Source organism: Juglans regia, chromosome 2, assembly GCF_001411555.2.
Source record: "Juglans regia cultivar Chandler chromosome 2, Walnut 2.0, whole genome shotgun sequence".
Classification (NCBI taxonomy): Eukaryota; Viridiplantae; Streptophyta; class Magnoliopsida; order Fagales; family Juglandaceae; genus Juglans; species Juglans regia.
In genome coordinates, this window is record NC_049902.1 from 7,430,480 (window position 1) to 7,446,705 (window position 16,226).

Below are 16,226 nucleotides of genomic sequence, written 5' to 3' on the forward strand. Positions count from 1 at the left end.
ACCTACCTCACACCAGTAACTGATATGCAAAATCTGGGTTCAGGAGATTTCTGGAGACATTTTATTGCTATATTACATTAACCTTCATCTCCTTACCAAAATTCACAAAAAATTGTTACAACAAAATTAGTAACTGGCTATGTAGGTTCATGAGTCTCTCTATGAGACTTTCCCTAGATCTGCCTCTTTGACTCATATCTCTCCATCAATTTGTTTCTTCATTACTAGCATGACATTCCTTCATAAGTCATCAAATTGACCCTTATATAATGTGCAGTTTTTTTCACACCTCTTTCTGCACTTTCAGTTAATTTTGCTATTCGGGTATTAGTTGTTTGTCCAGATGACTCGATAATAACCATCTCGTTGAGCCCCCTTACATATCCTGGCCTGTGGCCCAAAACTTCCTTAAAGATTGCTGTTGCAATCACCTTAGTCTGCTTCTGAGGCTCCAACTTTGCCATCTTCGCAACCATCTCATACTATTAACTCTTGAAAAATCACACATGTTAGTGCTCGTAATATGTACTTATAAGCACTAAAAAATGGATGGCAGTTTTTCTCGAAAATCACAGGACTTAACTTTAATACTCACATATTTCTCTTCCGTCATGGGAGTCACAAATTTGTCATTCTTCTTTGACCATCTCACTTCTTTAAAGAAGTCAACCAAATTCTTCTCATCCCCAGACTGCAAATACAAGGTATCGTCGATGTGTATCTTGCAACCAAAATGGAGACTTACCCTCATCTCCATTAGCTCCATTAGCTACACAAATGACCTTCATTCGGCCATGTGATTGTTTTGTTGTTTCTCCCTATTACTTTTATTTCATTCAGACATCCACTGTAGTCACATAGGACCTAATATACATCCATTCAATGTAGAGGTGTCAAGAGGATTATATGACTAAAAACATGTTTAATACAGTTGACCATTTTAATAAAAAAGTACAGTCCTAACTAACATTTAATACAGCTGAGTATTTTAACAAAAATTGCCACGTCATGTTGATTAAATATACAACTTCCAACTTACCTTAAAGTCATTGCTTGAATATTGAACGCATAACTTCACCGATGTGACTGGTGTCACCAATGGTGGCACATTCGCAAGTGCTTCTTCATTACTCACATATTGCTTGTAGGTTCTATGTAAATCATAGTGGATATGATTAAACCACTTGCGTAGTGTCTTCGTAATCGTATCACAATGGTTCTTCTTGGTCCAGTCGAGGATGAAGTCAACCTAGAGACAAACATCAAGAGTATTAATTATAATATATCCCAGCCTCAAGTTTTACATTAGTAACGTTAGGCTTTCATCCTGGCCCCGAGTTTTACATTAGCAACATTAGGCTTTCAACTACTCTATTTGAACATGTATGAAATTCTTATACTTTTACCTACACGCATGTAATCAATTCTTCTTTCTTATTAGCTGGTATATATGTCATGCTAGCTAGCATGACTCAAGTCCACATGGTGCTTGACCAACCATGTAACCCTTGTAGTAAACAAGGTATCATTTTCACAACAAAGTGCAATTCCATCATCTTGTATTCTCAGTGGTATCTTTCCATGCTTTCTCACCTTTTCGAACTCTATGCCCTATGCTGCTCCTTGCCCACGCTTCAGGTTAAGTGGTATTAAGTTGTTTTCGATGGCCATATTATCATCATAGTTCAACGATGAAACTAATCAATGTGTTAAACATATAATGTAAAACAATATCAATTTAAATTAGATTAATACCAGACGAGTTTGTGCTTAGTGGCAAATCGACTGCTGGCATGTCATTTGGTTCTATGCTCGGGACGACATCAGGTGGTTCAGTTGAGTCATCTGAGCTTGAGAATGCATCATCTCTAAGATTCATGGTAGCAATGGGTATTTTATTCTAAACTTCATCATTGCTCTGAGATCCACCTTGACCGTAGCTCACGCCGCGTGATTGACCTCTACCTCTTCCAATTATCGGCATATCCAGCATGCAATATAAACAAAATTCTAATGGATGTGCGAAGTAAAAAATTGGACAACCGAAATTATTCCTAAAATCACACTAAAAGGATACAATTATTTATATATTATTATACTTTATAAGGAATATTACAATAAATTCATCATGGTACTTTCATAAAGAGGACGTCGAGAATCAGCCAACAACTAGTCGAAAGTTGGCGATGATTTAGTATCAACCGATGGCGAACCCTCAGCATGGAATGACTCATATCAGGAAATCTCCCAGCCCGAATATCTTATAACATAATATCAATGTCACCAATGTAATCATTCTCTTCTTTGGGATCATGTAGATCATCATTATCATCATCACTTATGATTAAATCTTCCTCCTCGCCATGGAAAATCCATATCGTGTAATTCTTCTCAACACCTTTAATGAACAATTGTCTCTCTACCTGGCTTATAGGCAGGAAGTAATTATTTGAATACAGGACACATGGGCAATGAATTTCCTCACTAGTAGCATGAGATCGGGCCAAGGTAATGAACTCCTTAACTCCTTTAGCATATTCCCTAGATCCAAATCTATCAGTGATTTGTGTCCAACTCTTGTCCATCTAGAAATAAGTAGAGGTGGAAAAGTTGTTTAGTAAGGGATAAATTCAACACAATGCCATGTAGAATTTGGTGGGAAATGTTGTTTAATGAATGGGTTGTGGCTAGGGGTGTCAAATCTTGTTAACGGATCGTATTTGTGTCATGTCAAGGTATGTACATTACACTTAACGGGTCAACACGAACCCGACCCATTAAGGATTTCGTGTCAAAATTTCAAACCCCAACACGATATGGTAAGATAACGGGTTGACATGACCCGTTATGACCCGTTAATGAATAAGAAATAAATCGGCACGACATGACACGACACGACCCGTTCCGTTTCAACCTGTTTACGTTAATGGGTTGAATAGACATGATACGACACGACCCATTTGACTTAATTGATTTTATATAAATATATAAATATAAATAATATCTATAAAAAATAAAAAACTAACTACAAGTCTAAAATTACAATCCAAACAAATATGATCCACACAATTTGTAATAATATTCATTACTAAAATTACATCTCAAATATAATAAACAAATCATACAATGTAAATATATTAATGTTACAATTCCAAATATAATAAAAAATAAAAAATACAGATCTAAACAAATTTAGAACTTGAATAAGGAAGTGAAGCGTCCTTCTTGCCTTTTAGATCTAAGGGTATAAAGGTAAATTTAATTTTCTTAACGGGTCATAACGGGTTGACCCGTTAGTGACCCGTTAAGCAATCGTGTCTTAACGGGTCAACCCATTTTGACCCGAACCCGTTAAGATTAAACCCTAACCCGCTTTTAACGTGTCGTGTTCATATTGGGTTAACGGGTCGTGTCACATATTGCCACCCCTGATTGTGGCTACCATGTCTGGGTGCAAACATGTATATGTACTTAAACTTATGAGCATATATATTATTAGGGGTGTGCAATAATAGACAAAAGTTTTGGCACTTTTAGGTATGACAATAAGTGGAAAGAAATGGTGTCAAGATGGTACTTTTATTTTGTTAATTAGAACCTGATTAAGGTAATTCAACTCCAACTCTTCTATTGATGTTAGATCATTCCTCTTCATCCTCCTATTAAGGTAATTCACTTCAATTCTCACTACTTATGCTTGAGGTAATTTTCATGGGTAAGTTATACCTATCCTAGATATATTCTTACAATCATGGTAGATGCCATTGCTCAAAGTAGAGGTTAGACTTTGCAGAATGATTTGATTTTAAGTTAATAGATTTTTCTTACTATTGCCAAAGTAGCATATATAATAATTTAAAATCTATCGATCAACAATTACACCATATAGAAACTAAATTGCAAAAATCTACTAAAAAAAAAAAAAAGAGGAAAACAAAAGAGTTAGATAAAAATATGCTTGGGCAAACAATCCGTCATTGACAATATTTTGAGGTTGCCCCTAATAATAGACAGAATTAACAGCCTAATATGAATCATACATTTGGAATATGAATCTCATCACAAATATTTGTGATATTATTATTATTATTATTATTATTATTATTATTATTATTATTATTATTATTATTATTATTATAGCAACCATCCATGCATGGTGGCCTTTAATTTTTATTTTCTGGTTTCTAAGGTATTACCACAAGAAACAACCATGCTTGGAACATTATCATATAGAACATCGAGCAAATCACGATCCCTGTGAAAGGATAGTGAAACCAAGCAATTGGCAAAGATGGCTTATAATTAAGCTTTGTGTTAGTAATTTTGTGATTTTGTGATTTTTTCGCTTTCCATGCACACTTCTTGTCTTGTTTAAGTAAATTTTAAAAATCAGCAGGACAAATAGGCTGATATATTTACAGGAGGTTTATATTTTAATTTTTCATGTGTGTGATCTAGTTGTAATGATCTAGGAAATGTGTTAACCATTTATATGTCTGTGTTGTATCCTAAAAATACTAGACTTCACACCTAAACTGTAATTTTGTGGGAGCATATAGACTATTAAGTGCAAAAATAGGAAAAAAAAAAAACCATGGTTTGAGCCTTCAGACTTGTTTTTTTCAATTGACATAATGAAGATGAAAGTGATAATTGACATGGTGATAATTATGTGGATTCCATTTGCTTTTATTATATATACATGCATAATCTTGCTAAATCTTTGTTGGATTATTGGAAAGAACTGTACTTTCTTTCAGGTTTTTTACATCACTTTGTGAGGAGGAAGTAATTTCTGGCTTCCTAAACCTTTAGGACATTTCTATTGTTGGGTTTTCTAGTCCAAAGACCTGAGAAGCAGTCCCAAAATACCAACGAACAACATCGTCGTAGGTCTCTTCTGAATGTGATAATCTCATATATACAAAATTATATGGTCACTATAGGCATTATCTAACACAGTATATATAACACGAAATTATAAAGAAAAATACAGATATTAGTTTGAAAATAGGTTGAAATTAGGCAAGAAATTAGGGACACGTAGGGACTTGATTCCGACATCACTGTATGTGGAACAAAATTTATCATAATCTAATTCAACCAAATCATAGTAATGAAAGCGATTCATGTAGGTTCTATGAAAACAATTCTGCCTTCTAACAGAGCGACTGTTAGAGAGAGAGAGAGATCAGTGGAGCCTAAAATTGTGAAAGAGAAACTCACCGGCGTGGGTGAGGCGGTGAGAAGGCAACAAGAAAACGTCGAGAAGGCAATTGGAAATTGTTGTACGAAGCCTCAAGCAAGAGAGGGAATCGCAGGGGGAAGAATAGGGAAATTAGGTGTTGAGGGTAAATTTAGGTTTTTTTTACTATGTAGGACTTATTACGATAAATTAGATGTCGTCGCCGTGATAAGCAAAATACGGAAAGAAATTCATCTTCTGCGAAGCTCAATTGCACCGACATAAATCCACCATAACAAGAATTTGTAACGCGGCAATTTTGTAATGAAGAGGGTTGAATTGCATCATACCTATTATTTGTGACAAAAATATTACCAGTGATATTATATTATCGCCAGAAATAGTCATTTATTCCAATGATTTTCATCAACACAAAGAAATAACCCAAACAGTAAAACAACTTTTTAGCGGCAACATCTACGTTGCAGGAAATAAAAGTAGCCACAAATTCTACATTTTCTTGTAGTGAAAACTTTATAGAGACTAGTGTCAATTTGAGCGAGAAGAAGAAGATGTAGAATTTGTGGACCTAGTTTCTTCCAAGCGTTTTTTTCTTCTGGACCTAGTTTGAACCGATTGAATCGGCTCACAAGACCGAGTGAATCGATTCAGGCCAGATTTGGTATTTTGGGTCATTCGGAGGTCATTTCAAACCCGATTTGATCCGTTCAAAAGCTGTATAGCTCCAAATTTCATGCCAAATCAATACAGAGCACTTGTTGGTTGAGATTCTCGCCAGAAGTTTTTTGAAAAGTGAGAAACATCTAGGAAAGTTCGTGGGAATCCTCGAACGGAGTGTCACTTCTACTATTCTTCTTATTTAAAATATAATAAGAGAATTTTGATGTTGTCATCTTGGATTAAATCTAAAGATTATTAATACTGTTGAGTTTGTAATAATTTTAATTTTTTTTCACAGTTGAACCATTGTAATTAATTTATTTATAATATAACACATTTATTATTTCTACATTTATTTTGTTGTTAATTTTGAAGGTTTATTATTTATGGCACCGAAGAAAATTATTGATACATTGGGAATAGAAAAATGGAATAGAATAAATTTTCAAGCCTGGAAAAGGCATGTAAATTTTCTTCTAACACATGAAAAGACCTTATACATATTAATAACACCAAAACCATCAGAAAATGTTGAAAATGGGATGAATGGAACTGTGAACAGCAAAAGTGAAGATAAATGGGAAGAACACAATGCATGAACAAAAGTTTTAATTATGCATTAAATGAATGATCATATCATTCCTCTATTTGAAGACTATGAATGCAGTTGAGGCAAAATATGGTTTAAGGCTGGATACTTATATGCAATTATTATTGGATATGTATAACCGAACTTGTATGAAATTAAGCGAATAATGACATTGGCGATCATGTACTTCAAATAGATTTGATTGCAAAAGAATTATATGATGTTGGTTATCCTCTCACTAATAAAATGCAAATTACATTCATACTAAATAGTCTTCATTCATCTTAAGATCACATTGTTACTTCGTTAATACATAGTGAAAATGCAATAATAATGACATCGCTTCTTGTACTTTTAGTACTTGAATGAGAAATGATGAAGAAGAGGAATAGTGATAGTGAACCATTCAATTTATTGATGGCTTAGGATAAACTTTCTACACAGAACAAGATAAAATCAAAACAGTTTAAGAAAAAGAAATAGTTGAAAAAGAAACAAAGTAAATCATTTATAAATCAAAATGTCCTAATAAGGGAAAAATACAGGAAAACAAAGACGTTATAATGACAATCTCAGAAGTAATGCTCGTAGAACCAGAGTCAAATTCATGGTGGGTTGACTTTGCAACAACAAGACATGTATGTAGAAACAAAGATTTGTTTGTAAAACTTGAAGATAAACAAACAGGAGAGCACAAAGTGTATATGAGCAACAATACATATTGCGAAATCTTGGGGTAAGGTACATGAAAATTTAAAATGAATGGTTCCATTATTTTACTTAGTGATGTATTATATTTACCTAGTATTTATAAGAATTTAGTATCCGTACCTAAATGAGATTAGAAAGGCTACACAGTTGAGTTTAAGTCTGGAACAGTTGTAATAAGTAAAGATAATGTATTACTAAAATGCGCGACATATCACGATATGTATGTACTAAATATTGATATTAATAAAGTATTTATTTCTAATTATTTGAATGTGTCTACTGTTTATGCATATTTATGACATTTAAGATTAGGCCATATAAATAAAAATAAGATGATCAGAATGTGTAAAATTTGATTAATATCACAAATAAACTGAGATAATTTTGATATACGTGAACTATGTATCAAAGGAAAAATGAGTAGTAAATCTTTTTCAAATTTTTCAAAAAGTTGAAAATCTACAGATTTACTTGAAATTATATATTTTGATGTTTGTGGACCTTTTAGAACTAAAACTCATAGAGGAATGGAATATTTTATTACTTTCACTTATGACTATTCAAGATATAAGCATATCTATTTACTCAAATATAAATCTGAGGTAATTGAGAAATTTAATGAATATAAAGTAGAATTAGAAACTCAGTTGGGTAGGCTCATTAAAGGTTTGAATAGTGATAGAAGAGGTGAATTTGAAGTTTTGGATGATTTATGTAAATTGAATGGTATAAGACATTTTTATACTATGTCGTATAAATCTCAACAAAATGACATTGCAGGAAGAATAAATAGAACTCTATCGGATATGACGAGATTAATTATGACATATGCTGATCTACCAACATAATTTTGGGATGAAGCATTATCGACTGCAGCATATGTATTAAATAAAGTTAAAACAAAAGTAAAACCTCTTACACCTTACGAGATATGGATAAGACATAAACCAGACTTAAGTAAACTCAAAGTGTGAGATTGTAAGGCACTAGTGCTTATTCAAAGGCTACTAAAGGATAAATTGAAACTTAAAACCTAGGAATGCAACTTTATTGGGTATGTAGAAAACAGAAGTAGCTACATATTTTATTATTCTGAAAGAGGATTGATAGAAAGTAGATATGTCATTTTCTTAGAAAATACAAACATTATTACTCTAATTGATTAGATAGATTTATTAAATGATTTAGAGGATCAACAGATCTCCACAGAGTCTGAAAATGAAAATTTCAATATTATTCAGATACAGAATGATAATAAAAAATTTACATGATAATGAATCTTCAGGTATTGATATTGGAGACAGCATGAGTAAAAGAATCAGACGACCATCGATATTATTTCAAGATCATTATGCACTAAATATCAGTTTAAAAATTTTAGAAAATGATCCTGAAAATTTTTCTAAGACAATTAATAGTATCGATTCAGATAAATGACTTGAGACCATGAAAAATAAAATAGAATCAATAAACAAAAATAATGTTTGAGAGTTAATAGATCTTCTAAAAGATAGAAAAGCTATTAATTGTAAATGGGTTCTCAGAAGAAAATCTAAAATTAATGGTAGTTTGGAAATGTATAAAGTAAGGTTAGTGGCGAAGTTCACATGTTCCATAAGGATTATCATGTCAATTGTTGTTAGGATGAGTTTAGAATTACATCAATTAGATGTAAAAATAAATTTTCTTAATTGTGAATTAAATGAGGATATCTTCATGATTGAACCAGAAAGATTCCAAATTATAGGTCACGAAGAAAAATTCTACAGGTTGTAAAAGTCACTGTATGGACTTGAGCAATCTTCAAGACAATGGTACTTGAAGTTTCACCAAGCCATTTTGAAAATGAGATATGAAATGAGTCCACTAGATCATTGTGTATACATATGAAAAAATAATAAAAAAATTAATATTATTATCATTATATGTTGACAATATATTACTAGCAAGTAATTGTGTAGATATGATGAATGAAACAAAATTTTGAACTAAAAAATATGGGTGAAGCCACCTATGTTCTTGATATAAGAATTTTTAGAGATAGAAATTCAAAAATGTTGTATTTAGATTAAGAAAAATATTTTAAAAAAATACTTAAAAGATTTGGTATGAAAAATTGTAAATCCGTAAGTACACCTGTTTGCAAAGGTCATGCTTTAAATGACAGTATGTGCCCAAAAATTGAGGAGGAAATAAGTGAAATGTTTAAAGTTCCCTATGCTCAAGCTGTAGGAAGCCTCGTGTATGCAATGACAAGTACAAGACCATATATTTGTCATGCAGTTGGATTGGTAAGCAAATATCAATCAAATCCAAGTAAGGAACATTGACAAGCAGTGAAGCGTATATCAAGATATTTATAAGGTACCATAATTTTGAAATTGTGCTTTGGGATTAATGATCTAGAATTAGTTGACTATAGTGATACTGATTTTTTAAGTAATGTAGATGATAGAAAATCTACAACTAGATATAAATTTCTATTTGGTGGAACATCAGTTTCTTGATTGAGTAAGAAACAGGGATGTGTTGCTAAGTCTAATATGAAAGAAGAATATATTGATTGTCTTACTGCAGTGAGTAATGTAGTGTGAATGAAATGTTTTATTGAAAACTTAAATTTGGATACACCCACAGAACCAATCAATGTGTTTTGTGATAATCAATCTGACATCTCATTGATAAAAAGTGGAACATAGAGTTTCAAGTAAAAACATATTGATATGCATTATTACTATATTTTAGACATAGTGGAAAAATGTAAGGTTAAGGTTAATTTTATTTCCTCGACTGTGATGGTAACAGATCCGATGACCAAAGGATTATTTTTGGAGAAATTCAGATAACATGTGACTAGAATAGAGTTGAGAGAAACTTAAGTGGAGCAACCTCATGGTCGACATGCATAACTGAGAAAATTTTGGGGACGCATAGAAAATTGGAATTATGATAATATTTAAATGAAAAGTTTGGTCATTTGTAAAATCACTGATGAGGTGATTAAGGAAAACCTCAAGAATGGCTTTAAGGTGAGTACTTAATAAAATTTCAGTGCATGTTGATTAACCAAATAATTGGTTGATCATTTGTAAAGTCGCTGAGCCTCTAGAGGAAGTACTTAACGAAAATTTGGTGCAGGTCAATACATATGTTATGTATTTGGTTGAAGTTGTCAATTGTGACACGGATATTGATTATTGATCTAGTCATGGAGAGCTGATGCCGTTCATTAAATTTTTTTTAATGAAATGAAGTCACCCTTTATATGTGGTCAGTGGGAGCACAAATAGTAGAGGGTGCGGTCAGATAAGATAATGACAAAAGCATGCACATGTAGAGGTTTGTCATGTTCTGACGCCGATCTGCAAGAGTTTGCAGATGAGAGTTGAACAGTAGAAAGCTTATATTAGTACCAATGTAAAATACTCAACTGAATCGTCAATATTTTATGTGATCAATTGGGAGATGTAATTCTAAAGAGTGTGATAAACGAACGGTGTACCCCTTAGAATGACACCCTCTCCATGGTGATGGTTCCCATAGAGGTGATGGTTGATGAAGTGTCAAGAGACACAACTTTTTGATTTAGTCAAAAGATTGTATCACTTGTTAATGATTGTGCCCTTTGCCAACTATTACATTACCAATGGTTGTGACCCTTGCCAGCCAGAGTCTCATGACCTATAAATAGGGGTCATTGGTACACATTGAAGGTACTCAGTTCCCTTTGTCCATCACCAACTTGTGGAACAAATACCCTTACAGGAGTCTCACTATATTGCCGAAATTTTGTTCAATTTTCATTCATATTATTCTACATAAATGAGACTTTTTACAACTTCTATGAATTATTACGAATATATTCACCCACACATACTCCAAATACAAATTTATTAAGAGAATTTAAACAAAAAACAAATGGTGGCTAAAGAGAATAACAAAGGTTATGAAAATATTATTATTTCACTGTCAAATTTTACATGCTTGTCATCTAATTTATTATATATTATACATGTGAACTACATACAATTTGGGCTAGAAAGATATGCATTGAACGCTATACATGAATATGCTGCATGTCAAATATTACCTTCAGATCTTGGGTTATTCCGTGTGTAGAGATTGGATTTCCTTTTAGTACTAGTGCTCCTTGTTAGGTTTTCTTGATTTGTGGGATATTGGGCTGGTCCGTAAATCCTGGGATACAAAGAGGTCTTCAATACTCCCCTACAATCTAACAGAAATGAATGGACTTTGAGATTGGCACACAATGTAGTGAAACAAACATGGGATAATGGCTTGGTTAACTCGTCAGCTTTTTTATCTGTGCTCGAGAGAAATTTAACCATCAGCTTTTTAATTGCAACTCGATCACGTACAAAATGAAAGCTAATTTCTATATGTTTGGTCTAGACATAACATATCAGATTGGATGAGAGATAAGTGATACCAATATTATCACACCAAAGTGTAGGTAGATGAGAGAGAGAATACCCAAGTTCAGCGAGTAGAGATTTTGACCAGTGAAGTTCAACGACAGCATTGGCTGATGCCTTGTATTCGGCTTCAGTACTATTTTGGACAACAATTTATTGCTTACGCGAGCTCCATGATACAAGATTATTGCCAAGAAAAATGCAATATGCACTTCTACAGCTTCTATAAACTTTCCAATGTGGAAGTAATGACCGATGCATAAACTACCAAACACGATTCACGGAGAAAGAAGTATTGGGACATGTGAAGGATAAGTATTGCAAACCAACGATACTACTATATAAAGTCGGATTATCAAAAGGCTCACCTTCATGGGCAAAAAGGGAACATGTGGAGGCCAAGGGTGTGGAGGTAGGCTTGGCAAGGTCCATTTTGCTACGTTTGCATAGATCAAGAGTGTATTTTCTCTGTGTCAGAAACAAGCCTTTGGGATGAAATAAAACCTCGACGCCAAGAAAATAATTAAGTGTACCAAGGTCCTTAACAACAAAGTCAGAATGAAGAAGCTTGATAATGGATTCAACCACAAATGAATTTGATCTAGTAACAAGAATGTCGTCAAAGTAAATTAGAAAACATATTGCTAATGAGCCTTGACGGAGAATGAAAAGAGATGACTACTTTGGAGCCATGAAAACCATGTTCCATTAGACGAGTGCTGAGTCTTCAGAACCATGCACGAGGTGCTTGCTTAAGCTCATAAAGCGATTTATGTAAACGACACACATGATCAAGAAATTGTGGATGCCAAAATACAAGAGGTTGAACCATGTAAACATATTCTTCAAGAGAACCATGAAGGAATGTATTATGAATATCAATATGATGTAAGCACCAGTTGGAGGAGATAGCAATTGATAAAACACTTTGGATAGTCATTGACTTGACAACTGGACTGAACGTTTTAGAGAAGTCTAAGCCAAGTTGTTGATGATAGCCTTTAATGATGAGGCGGGCCTTGTAGCATTCAATCAAACCATTTGCCCAAAGTTTGGTGCGATAGACCCACTTACAGCAAACTATATTTTGATGAGGAGACGAAGGCACTTTAAACCAAGTGTCGTTTCGAAGAAGATTATCAAATTCCATCAGGGACAAATTTAGGGGGGCGAGGGGGTTTTGCCCAAAAAATTCTGACATTTTTCATTAATTTAATTAAAAGTTATGTAAAAATAGAAAACAATAGATGTATAATATACCATGAGACTAATGTTGGCTTCAGAACTCATAGCAATCTCGTAAAGTCGTAGACCCATTACAACAGTTCTTCTATGCGAAAAAATAAAGAGAAGTAGTGGAGACGTGTTTCTTCTATCTCTTTGTTTCCAACTTTTTAAAAATTTCAAGATTTTTAAATAAAAAAAATTAAAATAATTTTCTTCAAAGAAATTTGCAAACTCTTAACCTATTTGAAAAATGAATGAAGAGATTTTTGTAATAAAATAGTATTATATGTGAATTCTTTTAATCACAAACATGTTTTATTCTCCATCAATTATATATGTTCATTGATTCATTATGTAAACCCAAATTTTTTAATTCAACTTATTATGTTATATGTACACCAAAATTAGTTTTGAATATCATAATATGGCTTTTCATGGGTCATTTTCTATACCTTTTATTTTGAAAACTTAAATTGAATAATATGGACAGGCCAAAAACTTTAAATCATAAACATTGTTAAGATTAGGTTTCAAAAAAAAAAATTGAACTAACGCTTTAGCTTTTAATATTGTTGAGATAAGGTTTTGAAACAAAATAAATGATAACTTTCTTATTAATTATTTACTAGTTTATATTGAGAAAAAATTTGACAATTAATGACCTTTATTTGTTAAAAGAACATTGAGATTAATTAGCATGTTAAATGTTTTTATTTGTTATTTCTTTACATTCAAACTTGAAACTTATTATATACTTATGCACGCTTTTAAATAATATTTTAATTTTTTTTTTATATATAGATTTTTATATATCCTTCAGCCCCCTTCTACATAAATCCTAACTTCGTTCTTGAATTTCATATTCATAGCCAACCGTCAATTGAGATCATTTACTGTCTTTGTGTAGCAAGTGGGTTTGTGGGTGGTCTGATCAGCTACAAAGAGCCCGAGGGAGTGGATACCAAATAGTGTCATCCATCGGCACCTTGGGCTTAAAGATGTGACTTCGAGGACAAGTCTGGATGGTATGTGTCTGAGAGGCAGGAGCGGTATGGATTTGCATTGCATCAAGTTGAGCATGTTGATTGGCATGTGAATGAGTGGTGTCTAAAGGAGCATCATTAAGTAGTTGTGAGTATGAGGCACCATGGAGCATGTAGATGGAGAGAATGACGTGTAATTGGGCATTGAAGTGGAATTTGGCAATGAGGAAATGGTGGAAGCATGTAGCAACGTAGGAGTTGAAGCATCACAAGTAAAGGGAGACTACATGTTAACTTCACTTTGGACTTGAGGAATAGGTGGCATCATGTGTATTGGAGATGGCCTTGGTGCATGAACCTGCAAAAAAGGAAAAAGTGGTCTTACATAATATAGGTTAGCTAAATAGTAAGGTATGGAAGGAGATGAAGACATGAGTGTGAATGAAAAATTATGCTCATCAAATATAACAGCAGGAGATGTGAAAACGTCCCATGGAAGGATCAAGACATCGATACTCATGGTGATCTGGAATGTACCCCAAGAAAACACAATTTTAGAGGAAAAAAAAATTTATGATTATTATAGGGACAAAGACATAGCCAACTCACACAACCAAAAGTCTTAAGAATTGATGGTTAGGGTGTTTCCTAAAGAGAATTTCATAGGGACACTTATTATGAAACACCGAGGTAGGTAGTCAATTTAAAAGATAACATGCAGTTTGAAAAGCCTCGTACTAGTAAGTGTGGGGCAATGAGGATTGAGTATAAAGAACGAGACCTATTTCAACAATGTGTTTGTGACGTCTCTCAACAAACCCATTTTGTTGATGGGTATGGAGACAAGTGATACAATGGTGAATACCATTGTTTTAAAAAACAGTTGTACAACCAATGGTATTTGCCACCCCAATCAATTTCGCTGTCTTTGATCATAAGATTAAATTGACAATCAGAAAGAGCTTGGAACCAATGAAATGTAGCTTCAACATATGATTTTAAAGTGAGAGAATAAAGCCAAATATATTTGATAAAATCATTATTAAAAACAAGATAATAACGACGTCCCCTTGAAGAAACAACATAAAAAGGTCTCCATATATAAAAATAAAAAATAAAAAATAAAATCTAAATGACCTTTAGATTGAGACTTGGAAGACAAGAAAGGTAAGCAATGACTTTTGGCCTTTTGACAATCAAAACAAATTGGAAGCCTTTATTTGAGGACATCAGTAGATTATGACGAGAGACGATGTTGGTGACAATCTGAAAAGTAGGATGCCTAAGCCTTTTATGCCAATCTATAATAGACACACGAATGACAACAAAAGCAGATGGAGAGAAAGAGCGAGCGGAACAAGTCATGGTGTAAAGACCATTATGTAAAGGTCTTGGATGAATAAGCTTCTTCGAGTTGCAATTCTTGATGACAAAAAGATTTGCATGAAATTTAAAAAAGACATTATTGTCATGAGCAAATCTATGAAATGTTAGATCAAATCTATGATAACACTTAAGTATGGTATGACCGACCTTGCCACAAACTTGACATAAGATTGTTTTCCACTATGTGAATTACTTCCTCTCTAGCCAATCTGTCCTCCTCTTTGGTCAGACCTATTGGAGATGGCAACGTCATTGCATTGAGTTCTTTCTCAAGAAATAGAATGCTTTGATGTAAAATTTGCAGAGGAGTGTGAGAGGTCAACAACCTGATTTTGTTGCTCAATGTGCATCTCGTAAGTAAGGAGATGGCTAAATAATTCCACCAAAATAAAGGGATCAAGTTGAGTGGTGACAGAAGTTGCAAAGGGTCATAGTCAAATCTGAGTGACCTGCAAGAAGGAAAGAAATGCCTTCATCCTCTGTGAGGGATGTCCAGTAGCGGCGAGAGTATCACTAAGGCTTTTAACACAATGGAAAAAAAAAATCAAATACAGTAGAATTCACTTTCCCCAAGGGAGCTAGTTGTGTGCGAACTTGAAGTTTGAGCTCGAGATCAAGATGTATAGATTTTCTCGAGAGGAAGCCAGACCTGTCTAAAGGTCAAGTAGCCAACCATTTGGGAAAGCACTCCTTTAGTGTGGGAGGACATTTGAGTGCCAAACAAGACTTGGTCTTGTTGAATCCAATGATGAATTAATGTTGGATTGGGGTGGATTGGGAACTGTGGAAATTTCACCATTGTCAGACATGAAAGCTGAAATAAATTGTGGAGGAGGTGGTGTGGAACCATTTACAAAGCCAAGGATGTCTTGACCACATAAGTAGGCTAGGAATCAGGATAGCCTTCCATAGAAGAAAGTTATCTCGACCAAGCTTGACAAGAATGGATATTTGGGATGGGGCAGTGAAGGAGGAAGGCGTAAAGATGGTGGAGTGTCATGTATTAATATTTGAAATAGATAAGGGAT